Source organism: Coffea arabica, chromosome 8c, assembly GCF_036785885.1.
Source record: "Coffea arabica cultivar ET-39 chromosome 8c, Coffea Arabica ET-39 HiFi, whole genome shotgun sequence".
In the NCBI taxonomy this organism is placed as follows: domain Eukaryota; kingdom Viridiplantae; phylum Streptophyta; class Magnoliopsida; order Gentianales; family Rubiaceae; genus Coffea; species Coffea arabica.
The window spans coordinates 5,777,411-5,793,299 of NC_092325.1; the positions used below are offsets into that span (position 1 = coordinate 5,777,411).

At 32.5% G+C, this 15,889-nt stretch overlaps 1 long non-coding RNA gene across 1 annotated transcript; it reads left to right on the forward strand.

Annotated features, from left to right (window-relative positions):
• Positions 1–1,085: 1,085 nt before the first annotated feature.
• On the forward strand, positions 1,086–3,822 carry LOC113706767 (uncharacterized). Its single transcript, XR_003452095.2, has 2 exons — positions 1,086–1,529; positions 2,857–3,822. It is a non-coding gene; the product is annotated as an uncharacterized lncRNA (long non-coding RNA).
• The last annotated feature ends 12,067 nt before the right edge of the window (positions 3,823–15,889 follow it).

A 15,889-nucleotide genomic window follows, 5' to 3' on the forward strand; every position in this document is an offset into this window, starting at 1 on the left:
CAAGTTGATACCATAGAACTACAAAGAGTATTATTCCAAATAATTATTTGAAATAATTACTGTAGCACTTTTTGTGACGTGATGTATATGAAATAAAAAGGTGGTTAGAAATATAAAAAGGTGAATTGGAAAATATGTTTATAATGCAAGTAAAAAAAATTTTGAAAAAATTTGCTATCCAAACATAGCAGTATGAAAAATTTTGGAAAAATGTTTTGGAAAAATTATGGTTCAGAATCGAAATTGAAATAGATTCTTTGACGCAGTATTTGAGCCAATAAAGATTAAGTGTAAATGCCGTCTGATGATGCCGAACGGAGCTACATGTAAGAAGAGGGCAAATTTCTTAAAATAATATGAAAAAAATAAATCATCCTGCAAATGTGACATTTTTGGGTGAATTTCTAGATTTAACGTTGTTGCACAATGATAATAATAATTTTTTATAAGTAACAATAGTTAAAATAATAATTTTTTAGTCGATGCAATTAGCTAATAATAACGATGATTTTAGTCGATGTAACTAGCTAATAATAACAATGGTTAACTATAACTGTATTAAAGAAAAATTACTAACGCATGTACATTTTTTTTTCATGAACAATTTATATAAAATTTAATTCTATGAGTCTGGTGCTGCACAAAGAGAAATTTTATTTTAAATATAAAATATTTTATTTTAAAAATAAACTATGGATGTTTTTTTTTTAACTCTATTGTATTTGCAATTTAGCGCCGGTTGCTACTTTATAGAAAACAAAAAAGATTTTGCTCGGTTACGTTAAATCTAGAAACTCCTCTGAAATTACAACATTTGACGGATGATTTTTTTAATATTATTTTAAGAAATTTGCCAATAAAGTTATTCCATTCAGTAAATGACATATCATTACTATACTGTACTAAAAGCGTCAGTTGGCTTTGCTACAGTGAAAATTGGCCGGTTATAGCGTGATTTGTGTGAGCTTGAGGGGCAGTTTGGTCTTTTGCCATTCAATGGCAATGGTTCTACTGGAATTTCACGCGGACAATTTTGGCAGTCAGCAATTTTTACTCACAATTTTGGCAGTCAGCAATTCCTGCTGGTTAGTGGGCGGTCAGCAATTTCCTTTGTTTTCTCTTAGCTTTCTTCTTCTTCTTAGCTTCCATTCTTCTTCTTAGTTTTATTTGGCAGCTTCGGAACCGATTACCTTCTTTGCATTCTCCGTTATCCTCTCTGTGCGCCCGCCCCTTGCTTTCACCATCCTCTCTGTCCTTCTGTCCTCTTAATGAGTTTATCCCTTTGAGAAATTTTCCTCTTCCCTTTCACCCTCCTAATCCAACAAAAATTCTATATCCAAACCGCTTCTCATGGAATCTATTATAGCAAAATTCATAATGCAGGCTATAGTGTTATTTTTGTTGTGGTTCATGAATTAGGCATGGAGGTTATAGACCCATTCCATGGCAGGGCAACTCGGATGGCAGATCTGAGGTTGGAACAAATTTAATAGTTTCCCTCACTTGCATGCAACTAGGTTGCGGCCATGGTACCAATCCTCCCTCTTGGCATTGAATACTGAGCCTTTTCACGCATTATTTTGCTAATTTCCCAACTTTATTTTGGTATGTTGATAAAGTTTAAAATTCAAAGCAAGGTGTGGTGTAATTGTATGATTTTTCAATTATTAAATTCACTCTGTTTTTTAATATAAATGATAGGATTGTAAAATTATTGGTGACTATCAGTTCATCATGACGGCTTTTGTGAGAGTTGTGCTTCCAAGATCCATGCATGAGTAGAACAATTAGTTAAACGGTCATATGATTTCATTAGAGTCGACTGCTATACATTTGATGCAATCCTCATCTATGAAAATTGAGTGAACTTATACCAGTCAAGTTCAGTACCAACATGAGCTCAGTCGCAGGTTCATAATTGTTTTAAATTACAGCAATTGCGGAGTTATTAGGCATATTTTGACTTTCCTGTTGTTATAATGTTACTGGAGTTTTTCAAGTTAGTTGATCATTGAACTTCAACAATGATAAGCTATCACTTAGGATAGCTCTGCGTTCTCTTTTCCTCTTCTGTCTCTTATGGTATTAAGAGTTGAAAAGGCATGGACATTGTATAAGTTGAGAGCTTTCATATCTGAATAAAAACCAAAGTAGAAAAAACATGGCCTTTGCATTCAGGAAAGCATTTGTGCTAGCAAGATTGGAAAGTACATAGCAATATCCATCTGCTATTCTATATTTTATGATTGCCCAGCTTTATTATGATACGCCCTCGATATTGTTGAAGAAATATGATATATTCAGTTCAAGCTATTGCAAATTTGGAAAAAAAAATCATTAAACCAACTAAGTTTGCATATTATTTTTAGCTTTTAGCATAGTAGTTAGCTTAGAAGAGAAAAGAAGATGAACTTTTGATCTTGTTTGGATTTAAGAAAGAAGTCAAAGGATTTAGGACATTAGAGATGATTCAATGCTCTACAACCAGTGTTTCAAATACAAACTGGGCCTTTTTGAGAACTTATATAACTGCATAGTAGGTTTTCTCTTACTTTCTTTATTCAGGTTGTATGGAGAGATTTCCTATAGTTTTTTTCTCAAAATGTTTTGGGAAATTTAGAAAAGAATGTTATTGAAATAGAAGAATTTTACATTGTTTTGCTGGAAGTTTTGTTACTTCCTCTTTTTCTGTGGTGGATTCTAATTAGTAGCTAAAAGATGATGTGTTGAATTGGAATTTAATATAGTCATGATTAGAGGATAAGACACTTTCAAATGTAATTTACTGGTCAAAAGAAAAATTTTGGAGATGGGATTTGCTGTGTGAGATTCAAGCTCTTGATTGCCTTTGTGCAGCAATTGCAAATATGATATATTGAAGGGACTAAACACGTTGCAGGCCTTCCCTACTCACATTGCAGAGAAAAGATCATACTTGTAGACAAGGAGAATGATCCTTTATCTTGCTGTAAAACATGCTTCAATTGTTTTGATATTTGGAAATGCAATGACAGTTTCTTGCTTTCACAGTTTTTTTTTTTTTTGGGAACAATTTTGCTCTTATGAGCTGCACATGGATCGACTAACTCTACAAGGAAGTTTGTTCCTTGCTTATGATTAAGTATATGTGATTACAATACTACTGCAACTTTTATGCAGAAATGAAAACATTTCATATTTTACGAAGGCTGTCACACAGTATCCTTTACCAGATCTTGTAAGCTCGGTTCCAACTATTGAGCTTCAGTGAAATTCACTTCTGTCCGCGTGGGGCTCTTGGATGGAACCTTGCACCAATTACAGCCACACAAATAGAGTTCAAGGGAACCTTGCACTCTGCTACAAGCGGCTGCCCAGTTGTTTTTTGAATTCTTAGAATGGTTAGAGGGTCCTTTTAGTTTTGCCTAATTTTAAGCATTCCTTACTGATTAATGCTATATTAAGATGTTAGATAACCTGATTTCAAGGTCATGTTTATCTGTGTAATTAGGAAAAAACACACACTCACACGCATGACTACTATATCTCCTGAAGATGCATGCTATAGTATTGTAGTTCCTTTGTAATTTATTTGTTCTTTGTACCTTTTTTGTTTGAGTCATTGTTGCCCCTTGTGATCCGGAGAGGTGGGCCACCTTAGCTATTTATGAGTATTAGTTTAGCCTTAGGTGTTTGCCATATTTTCCAATCATGCCATTTAATTTTCCCTTCATTCAACATGTATGTTATATTTGCTTGGTTGTTTTGCAATTTTGTTATTTTTTAACCCTAATTTTTGTTGACTTATTGTTCTCTTTTGTGGACAGCAATTCCTCTCGTTCAGTTCTTGGTTCTGTTCTTAGTTTTCAGCAAGTATAGAGGGATCCCCGTGTAAACATTTTTTTTTTTTTTTTGCAAAAGGACAAACTTTCTTCATAAAAAAATTATGCAATTTAAGAAATGGATTATAATTTTTGAACTTTTACAATAGTCCCAATTTTTTCTTTCAAGTATGAAAAAATGATTCTAGAAATACATATTTTCTAATTTTAAACACGAGTTTGTCACCCCATTTCTAAAATAAATCCATCCTTTATTTCTTAGCATTTTATTTCAATCTATCCTTAAACACAAGTCGATTTGGAATTCACCATTTAAAGATTCCAACTATCTCTTAGTTTTAAATACCACTTTTATTAAAAAAGAAAAAGAAACAGAGAAACTCACCTATTTTAGCACATGATTTAAGAATACAAAATAACCTATAATTTTGCAGCTTATGATACAGATTACAACAAAAAAAAATCATCAACCAAGTTACCGAAAGAATCATCAAATGAGTAAGAATTATAGATCCAAAGAACCTAGAAAATAGAAATGAAAAATTTTTAACTCAAGAAATCGTTGGATATTGTATATATCTAAGCCATTATCTTAGTGAAAATTCAAAGAGATTCTTCCATGCTTGTCGTACTCACCACATAAAGTGCTGCCTCTTATACAAATTATCAAATCCAAAATCATCAAAATCTACAAAAATAAACAAAGAATAGACAACCAAAAAAGGGGAAGAAAGAAAGAAAAATAAGAAAATATGTATATTTACCCCTGCAAGTTGAAGTAGTTCAATATTGAGAGTCCAAGACTCATTTTCAATAGATGATGTCTTCTCTAAAGAAACCATTGTTGCTCCCTTCATTCTTGAATACTTTTAATCTATCAATCAAACAATCATCTGAATTGCAACAAACAAAAAAGGTTCCAAAATGAAATCTTGATTAGGAGAAATGATAGTATATATAAACCGAGCTCATGGTGGGATAGAGTTGAATTAAAAATTATATGTCATGCATCCAGACCTATTAATATAAAAGAAAAAAGCCATTGAATATACAAAAAAATTTAATTTAATTTTACATTGGTCTAAAAATATTTTTAAATATGTTTGAAAGCTCATTCAAGTATAGCAAACAATACAAAATGATAAATCCATTTTATAATGTTAGGCATTATTTAGTGATTAATGCTACATTAAAAAAGTTAGATAACCATGCCTTATAATTCTACCTAATTTTAGTCATTACTTACTGATTAATGCTACATTAAGAATGTTAGATAACCTAATTTCAAGGTCTTATTTATCAGTGCAATTAAGAAAAAATACACACTCACACACATGACGACTGTTAGATCGTTGATAATTTATTGCAGATATGAAATACTAATATATCGTATCGATATCTCATATTAAGTCAATTAGTAGTCCAAGTCCAGTAGGTACAAAAATCTCTTCAATTTCATAAATAAATTGAGTAAACGATTAACAATAATAACCAATTTACCTAAAGTTAAATTCCTCATAGTTACTAGCACCCATCATATATTTAATATATATAACTATTTTATATTAATTCACTTGTCTTCATTTTAACTTGTTCAACACAAACTCAAGGCATCCTCATGCATCGCGTGAGGCTGAAAAAACTAGTAAGCATGTAAATGCGCCAACATTTCACATCTAACTTCACAATGCTCCGTTTATTTGGGCTGAAAGAGAAGCAGGATGCAAGTTCATCCTCTAATATCCACTGATTTTCGCAGGGAAATCATGGGAAATTCCAAGTTGTGCCATAGGCTTAGCTCAGTGATCATTCTCAGGAGAATTCAATCTCCCAAAAGCTAACTGTAATCTGATTGTGAGTTGCCTTCCCAGTGAATGAAATTTGATACACCTGAGAGTATCCTACATAAACCAGAAGCCCTACAACGGCCGCAGCAGGTACCTCATCCAAGAAAGTGCAATATGATTCCCAAACAAAGAGATGTTACTTGTTACACGCTAAGGATCATAAATACTTCTTTGTAGCTTCAAAGAATTTAAATAGTGATTCTATCACATATATATCTCATGAAATCCAACCAGAAAAATGCATTAGCAGTTATCTCAAACAAGAGAATTTATTATGACGCAAGCAGGACGTGAAGGAAAAGTAATTACCAAAATAAGAATCACTAAAACTTGTTATGATAGTAGACACGGAATAAATGGAAGAAAAGGAAGGGGGGGGGGGGGGGCGGGGAGACCTCTAAGACATGCAAAAGAGATCTTCCGAACCAGCAGATGATCAAAGGTGCAGTAAAGGATGAGCAATCCACTGCGAAGGAAGACGGAGGGAGTATTACAAACAAAGGGTAGGGGAAAATGTTGTAGAGAAAACAGGGATGTGAGGAATGGGCATTCTTAGTTGATTTCAGCCTTTTGGGATGTGAGAACTTAATGCTCCAAAGAACTGTAAATCTTAAAACTGAAGTTGCATTAAGATCATGCATATATAACCCAAAGTTCATTAATAACAACAAAAATGGCCTTCGTGTATGGAAAACAACGACGTCTTTCAAGATGTGGGCAAGATAGAGATTCCAACATATACAACTGAATGTGCGACTCGTTCTAAGCTAGCCAATAACACTCAAATCTAGATGGGAACAGCCTGTAACATGTCAAGAATACATCCCTCAAGCATTCATAGTGCAGTTAACATCTTCCCTTCAGCACTTCTCAGGGACTTATGCCGTGTAAATCCTGAGCTACGTTTCAAGGCTTGGTCAAACACGACACAGGAATATCTAATTTAGGGCAGTCCCTGATAATGGGTTTCTGCATGGTTCGCAATTGGTGCCAATGCTGACCATCTTAGGTAAACCCCACAGCTGAACTGTATGTAAGCTTGGGAATATTCAATTATCAGATGTGATGCCCACAAACAAAGTTTCCGAGTTGTCACAGAATCTGACCCTAAGGACCTCCAGCTTCTCTAGCACAAGGCAAGGAACAATATCCAACTTCTAAAGATCTCAACAACGGTGATTCAATCTCAATTGTTGTCAACTTTGGTAATCCAAAAGTTGAACTTCACCTAAAAGAGGCAATTTTCAGTTGTTTGATGTGAATCCTTCGAGCAAATTGCCCATCTCGCGACAATTTCAGTCTTTAAAGACCTCAAGATATATTTCCTGAAGAAAGGATGTGCTCAATCACGGGACACACACATGTTGGATCCTTAATCTAACATTGGACTTATATGTGAATAATTATGTAATGCAAACTATCAAATAAAGTTAAATCCAATTAAAATGATCAAATATAGTTTGGACTTAATGTATTTAATAGGATGTGGGTCTTTAATGTGTAAAGATTTAAGGGTATTTTCTATTTCTATGATGGGTTGAAATAAGAATCCAAAAGGTAACACGAATGTTATTTATCAATAGGGTTATGACCCCAAGATCACAAAGTATTCTTATTGTCGTATTTTCTAGTATTACAAAATAGTTCTTTCTTGACATCCTATCGCCAGAAAAGATACAAAAAAAAAAAAAACTAAAGGACTCTCTCAAGTATTAGTATATACTTGTTGATCTGGAAGGCCATCCCAAAAATTTCTAGGGATTTAAATATCAATTTATCAGCATGAATCAAGGAATACTTTCGCAATTTTTCTGTTAATTTATTTTTTTAATAATTGTCAGATAGATTTTAGATTTAATAGGTGTTGGTTTTCATCAAAGGTAAAGGTTAAATATAAACAACCATCCTAACAAGTGGTATCAAAGTTAGATATGATTGATTATTAGAAAATAATTTAGATTTAGTAATTCATAATTTTTTAATTTTTTTAAAGAAAAATAAAACTGCAATTACTATTGGCTCTATTTTCATGGCTGCTGGTAGCGGACTCATGATTCTATTAAATACTAGGTATTCTGCCCTGACACTATGCGTCAGGTAGGTAAGAAGGAATTGCTGACCGACAATGAGAGAAAATTGCTGACCGCCAAGATGTTCCCATCCAAGAAGGCCACGCGGACATCCATATGTGTTGTCCACAAAAGAGAACAATAAGTCAACAAAAATTAGGGTCAAAAAATAACAAAATTACAAAGCAACCAAGCAAATATAACATACATGTTGAATGAAGGGAAAAATAAATGGCATGATCGAAAAATAGGGCAAACACCTAAGGGGAAACTAATACTCATAAATAGCTAAGATGGCCCATCTCTCCGGATCACAAGGGGCAACAATGACTCAAACAAAAGAGAAACAAAAAACAAATAAATTACAAAGCAACCACAATACCATAGCATGCATCTTCTGGTGTCACTAAAACATGAAGCACCACTAAGGCTAATGCTAATCACATGAATAGGCCCACGCGGACAGGGGATAGTTGGAATTCAAAATCAAGAGATAGTTGGAAACTTTAAATGGTGAATTCCAAATCAACTTATGTTTAAGGATAGGTTAGAATAAAGTGCTAAGAAATAACTAGCGGAACTATTTTACAAATGGGATAATAAACTTGTGTTTAAGGCTAAAAAATATGTATTTATTGAATCATTTTTTCATGCTCAAAAAAAAAAAAAGTTGGGCCTACTGTAAAAGTTCAAAAACTATAATCCATTTCTTAAATTGCATTTTTTTAATGAAGAAAGTTTATCCTTTTGCCAAAAAAAAAATGTTTACATGGAGATCCTTTTTTATATATTTTTTTGCAAAACAGAAGGAGCCTCTAACCATTTATATATCTAGTTTAGAAAAGAGTTTTCAAATAGTGACAATTTTGAAAGATGGATAATTTCCCCAATTCATGTATTTATTGGATGCGATTTTGTAAGAAATAAATATCTAAATGAATTAAAGAAAGCATTCTGTAAATTCGTCTTTTATAGAAATGCATTCGCTAAATGAGGTTTTCATCCTCTTGGAAGAGTTTGAAAAACATCGCACTTTTAGAACAAAGTAAAAAACTTCCGAGAAACTTTTGTCCCTTTTTTCGACATTCACGCTGTTGTTAATACCACCTAGGGTTTAACAGATTGTGCATGCTGTTTCATTCTATATAACAGAATTTTAAAGTTAACATCTTTTTTTTTTCCCTCTATAAGATTACATTTGCCCCGATCAGGTTGCATATAACCCGGAATTCTACACAAGTGATCCACTAGAATCACCTCCTAGTGTTAGGAGTGCAGTTTTGGATAAGGTCACTATGTCGTCCTTTTATGCTACTATTATATTATGTAAGGCTGATGGGAGTCAAGTAGTTCACGCTCATGATTTAGCAGTTGCTGCCAGTAAATGTGTCATGTTGGCTATGTATATTTTAAATAAAAGATTTTCCCAAAAAAAAAAAAATTGAAATTCTGAAAACTTGGAAAAATGTGTCATGTTGGCTATGTTCAACATTTAGAATTTATTTGTTGCTTTATGGCTTTACGTAACAGTGTTTTGATGCATTCCTAAGCTGGTCATGATGTAGTGCTGTCTAGGAGAATTCTTGTGGAAGAGATCTTCTATTCCACCTGAAGGTGCACCATACATTCTCTGTTCCACCATGTATTATTATATAGCTACATTTTAACCCTTTCCTTTCCCCCTTATGTTCCAACAACTTCGGACAAGGTGAAAAAACAAAACGCACCAATTTTAAAAAAAATAATATATTACATAAAAGAAAAAAATAGCAACAAATTCAGAAAATCACCATTGTGTAGTTTGATTTTGTTTTTTCAGTCTGTTATAATTTATGTTGGACCCTGTTAGTAGCTGTTGGAACTTAAAAGGAAAGAAGAAGAATTAAAATGTTTTATTCAATGAAATGATCAGAAAAATTAAGTCTTGGAGTGGCTTTTTTTCTTTTAACAAGAGAGGGATAGGATACAAAAAGTGAGGAAGGGAATGAAGCATTTGAACCACGATTTCTAAATTTTGAAATCTCAACCTTAACTATTAGATGAAGATCTCCTCAACGTGAGGTGGCTTGCATAATTTAGGCAACCTATTCATGTTTCTGCTCTGGTAATACGACATTTTGCTGGAAAACCTGAATCTTTTCTAAGAATAACAAGACTACGTTTTATTTATTTATTTAGTTTATGAATCATTGGCTTCATTCAGTTATTTAAATTCTTTGGCAGTGACATCTTCTGTAATGCGCTTTGATTATAAATCGAAAGAATTTATAAACTGGTGCATAAGTGTTAGAGTTTAAATCCCAATAAATAGTGTAATATTGTTAAAGGGAAAAAAAAACGATCGTTGAAACTTTATGGAAGTTAGCCTCTCAAACTAGAAAAATCACATCAACGATTGCAGCACCAACGAGATAAGAACTTCCGGGTTGTCATTACTCTACCCCCTGACTTTTAGCTCCTTTATCATTTTAGAAAGCCGCGTTGCTGGATGGTAATTTCATCACATTTTGATCTTGTTCTCCTCCAGTAATCCACAAGACAAGAAATTCAGATGATGGATGCCAAAAATATTTCATCATGATTATGGTATAAGGGCAAAAAACTAATTTTTTGGAGGAAAAAAAAAAAAGCAATGAATCAACCATTACGCTAGCAATAGCAAGCAAAACAAAGAAAAGCTCTTACGAGATAGGATATTTAATATCTTCACTTAGCTGCTCTTCATCCTTTTGAGAGACCACAATGCATGTAACATGGAGGAAGTATCTGCAAGGACCACAATAATAGACCCAACGACTCAGATGTACCTTTTCATGACAAACAGAGCATTCTTGTGGAAATTTGCGGTGGTCAGATCAGATGTAAGAAAATAAGATTTGTAGCAGTGAGAGATTATGATCCTTGTGCTTCACAGTTGTTGACTGCAAGGCACATTTTTTTTGGATCCAAAATGGACAAATAAGATGAATCGTCATCAACCTTACGGCAAGCATTACAGTAGAAAGTAGCTGGTCCCTGCTGTCGAAGAGGGTGCTCATGACAATCGAGATCAAATTCACACAAGGAACAGTGGTAGTTGGAAAACTTCCAATCATCTTGGCCACACGCACTACAGATACGACTACGAGAAGAATAAGTTGGATTCCTGAGGAGGACCAAGTGATGCTGGGAGTGCATCGGGTGTGTAATTTGTTGAGGAAGCTCCGCACATTTTTTGTGGAGAAAGAAATCACAAGCAAAGCAACAGTATGCTGCAGGATCTAAGGTTTGCTCCTGACACCCATAACAGACTACTAACTTTTGATCAATACTACCGTTGTCCTTTTTCTTCTGCAGCTCACTCAGGATGAGAGGGTGTTCCTCATGACTTAAATGGTTAAGTTGTTTTTCTTCCATTTCTCGTACAACTGTTAGGATCTTAAGTCTGGTATGGTTTTCGAAAGACTTTGAAATTAGAGGGCAAAATAAGAAACAGAAAAAAAAAATGATTCGTTGTGAATATTTCCTTCCATATTTCCTGTATTTATCCTTTTGGGCCTGCAAACTGCTTCAAAATATTACTTTGTCCTTTGAAAATTTATTTATTTATTTTGAAGTTGTCAATTACACCTAAACTTGTTATTCTTTACTTAAACGTAGTAAAATGACAACTTTGGAATAATCAACTTTTGTTAGATGCTACTTTCTATAACCAGAATACACAAGGAACATACAATTCCGTACATTCTTTTAGTTTCTTTTGGTTAATTTACATTGCCTTTGTTTATTCTTGTCTCTGTGATGCTCTAGCCAAACTCCTTTTGTTTATTTAAATTTGTTTATTCTCTATTTACTTTAGTTTCCACATGCAACTTGCGAGAAAAAAGAATATGATTGGAGAAAATTTAATTAGACAAGAAAAAAGAGAGATGTTATGAATAATTGGACTTGCAAGAGTTATTAGAAATAGAAAAGAATCTAAAAGATACCAAGAAGAAGTGGTGAAACAAAATTGTTTAATAACCTCTTGAATGAAATAAAGGTGAAAAAATGCATAGTAATATCTAATGATTAAGGACAAATTTGGAACAGCATAGTAATATCTAATAATTAAGGACAAATTTGGAATACTAGGATAGTGAGAATCGTTAACTCTTCCATCTCAAGGTCTAGGATGCCCATCAACACCGGAAGAATTTAACTTTTGCCAATAAAAAAGACAAGGTTCAAATTATGCACTTTTTCTTACTCGATTATATTTCTTATGTATCTGAAAGTCTATGATGTTAAAAAAAGCATTTGTAATGGGAAAACACATATATTACAATTAATTACTTTTGTACCATTTTAGTCTCTCAATTTTATGATCATGCATTTTGGTTCCTCATGTTTAACATTTTTTCTTTTAATTTTGAAGTTTCTTACTTTTAAGATAATAATTTTGATCTTCCACATATCAAAAATAAACAAATTTTTTTCTGAAACTTATTTGCAATCACATTTTCACCTAAAATCACTAAAAGAAACGAGTCGATATATATGTTGTGACTACATGCATCAAATAATAGAATAGTCAAAATTTACTATTAATGCAATTTAAAGATAAAATTACAACTAGAAACTACCTCAATTCAGACAAAATTATTCAAATTCCAATAATATAAAATAATTTATGATGCTCCTAAATTTCATCCAAAATATATTAACAGTGCAGAAAATAACTTTTTATTATGTTAATTGCTGTGAAAATAATTTCATTCTATTGAAATCATCTCAAGTAAAATTTTAAACATAAAATTGATCATTTTACATTTACCTTGTCAAAATATCTTGTAAAAAGATACCAATCGAGTGGGAAAATTTCCCACCTTTCAGAATTATATCAAGAATTTGGAAAGTTAACTTAAGTGCCTCAAGTACTATATTTGGAGCTTTGATCTAAATTATGTCAGAATCACAATTTCAGTTTGTCACAAAAAATGAGTTTTGCGGACAAAATGGTGTATTTTACACATGCGATGGACCAATCTCACTATTTTAAAAGCAAGGAATTTAAAAAGGTCAAAAATCTGAAACGAGGGGACTAACGAACAAAGTTCAGGTTTGCCAAAAGTGTCAATTTCACCTATTGACTTTCAAATGTTTTTTCTTATTGGTCAGTCCTTTCATTCATCATATGTAATTTAATGTCACCTGTATAACATCACCCATGGATCCGTGAGTATATTTATGTATTTGAATTTCAGTGGATGAAATGACATAAAAAAAAATACACAAAATTCAGTAGCTGCAATAAAACTTTGAAATGATTTGGTGACAGGAGTTTTTTTTTTTTTTTTTTTTTTGGGAAAAATGTGCCGGCATTGGGCAAGGAGGGATTATGCTCCAAGATGGTGATGCCAATCTAGCGCAATTCTAATTGCTTCTGTCAAAGCTGACAATATGACCAAACCGTGCAAAATTTGAAATTTAATGGATAAATTGACAGGTAAACATATTCATTGGGCAAAACAAAATTCTGAAATAACTTGGTGACTACAAATACGACGGAATCGGTTCATTAGCCTTCACTTGTTCCAAATTCACATTAAAAGGTAGCTTGTTATTCTTTACCTAAGGGTAGCAAAATAACAACCCTGAAATAATCAATTTATGTTCGTTGGTACTTTAATTGATTCGATTATACAAGTAAGGTATGATTCCATGTGTTCTTTTTGTCTCTTTTGGCCATTCTACATTGCCTTTATTTATTCTTTTCTCTACGGTATTCTAACATTCTAGCTAAACTTCCTTTACTTGTTTAAATTTGTATATTCTCTTTTTTACTTTAGGTTCTGCATGTAACTTGTTGGGAAAAGAATATGATGGAAAAGTTCTTATTGGACGAGAAAAAAGTGAGAATTTTTTAAAATAATGAGGCTTGCAAGAGTTTTTTTTTTTTTTTTTTGAAAAAGACCTGCAGGAGTTAAAGTGCAAATTGTACAGAATCTATAAGGTACTAAGAAGAAATGGTGAAACATGATTTTTTACTGCTTGAAAAAAATAAAGCAAAATGAATGTGGAGTGATCTCTAATAAAGGCAAATTTGGAGCAGTAGTGTAGTGAAAATTGTGAACTCTTCGGCCTCAGGAACTAGGGCTCTTTTTAGTTGAGGAATTAAAAATTAGATCAATAACAAGGTTCATATTATGCATTTTATTTCTAACTTGATTTTATTTCTTGGGTCTTTGAAAGTTTGTGATGTTAAAAGAAATAATGCATTTGAAAATGGAAAATCGTGCGAGTTACATTTAATTACTTTTGTTTAGTTCCCTGTCGCGCCCCATTTTTTGTGATGAAAAAGAAAGGAAAGTGTGAAATTTATAAAAGATGTGATTTTATTTTAAAACAAGTTAAAAGGGACCTAAAATGGGACTTTAAAAAGGCGACAATTTGGGTCCAAAATTTAGTCTAAAAGGGTTTGTAAGAAAAAATAGGAGTCGCCACTTGGTATGGAGTTTTGGTGTACCAAATCACCCAAAAAATGAAGTAAAATAAAATAAAACCCTTTTTGACAACTCCAGGTCTTTGAAAACAAGAGAAAATAGATTCAGGAGTCACGGTTGAAGAAAGGGAAGGCAAATGTTCGATTAACTCAAATCTAAGGCACCCTTTCAACCTAGTCTAAACTAGTTGCGAGATTTAGTCAATTTTCCTAATTTAACCCTTAATTTTATTACGTTTGGATGTTTCCTACATGGATGCAAATCTAAACTTAAAAAATATCGAAAGGGACACAATGTTCATTCAAGGGTTTAATTGAACCAATCGCATTAATTGCGAAGGCCAAAATGATTCCTTGAAAGTGTCTTAAGTATGCGAATGATGAAATTAAAATAAAAAAAGACATTAAATTATACACATATATAAGTGATCAAAGAAAAAGAGAATGCAACATAAAAGGTACGGGAGGCAAAAACTCGTGACATAATTTTCTTATACATGGATTAATAGGGTATTTAAACTAAAAAGTTATAATCACCTATTTCCTATGTTTGAAAAATAATTATCCTAACATGAACAAGCAAATGAACTAACTTAAATGAGATGCAATTCTAAATTACATGATTAGTACCTATAGAGGGTAAGGGATAATATAATAGGGAATATCATGCAAATGAGAAAAGATCCTAAAAATGAAAATATGCATGAAGATGTAATAAATATCACACAAAGATGAATCTAACGCAAGACGGCCTCAAGGGTCTAGCGTTGGACTAGCTCATTTCTAAAAATCCTTACTAGCGTTGGACTAGCAAGTAAGCGGAGGGAGAAGCCACAACTAGCGTTGGGCTAGTGTGGTGACGTCATGCATTAACAATACATAGCAAAACAAATAAAGCATAAATTAAAACAAATAAACACATAAGAGCACGTAGCACGTAACACGTAAGCATAATATCTAGATGCAAAAATCCTAAGGAAAGCAGGTAAAACATATAACACATAAACCACATAAACACGCAACCTATCTATTATATCGGGGAGCGCCTAACTACAATCTAGAAGGGAAAAATATAATAAAACAAATCTAATTATCCTATCTATTACATTTTTTGAGGTATTTAAATGCCTCTCGAATCATTATAAAAATTAACTAAAACATATATAAGAAAATTTGAATGAATATTTAAATCAAATAAATAAAGCATATAAAAATATATAAATACATAGGAACACATAGGAGCACATAAGAGCACGTAATTGACATTGAAATAATAAAAATAGGAGTACCTCCCGTTTGAAGTGGTGACTAAATGGAGTCAAATTGTCCTATTTATACTCACAATGAACAAAAGGATCATGACACCAATTTAATTGAAAAAGAAAATAATAATACAAGTACTAAATTCACACTAATATGTCAGACGTAAAGAAATTTAAGCAAATCTAAAAATTCCAAGTTAAGTATATTCAAAAGTAGCATAATTAGCTATTAAATAAAAGAAACAATCATAATAAAGAGAGTCAAAATTCATTAGGGACTGAATTGCAAAAATTGAATTGGGGACAAAAATTATATTTTTCCAAAGTTTAGAGGTCAAAATTAAATAAAAGACAAAATTCAGGGACCAAAGTACAATTAATTTAAGGACCTAAGTGAAAGAAATTTAAAATGTTCTGGGCCACGGTG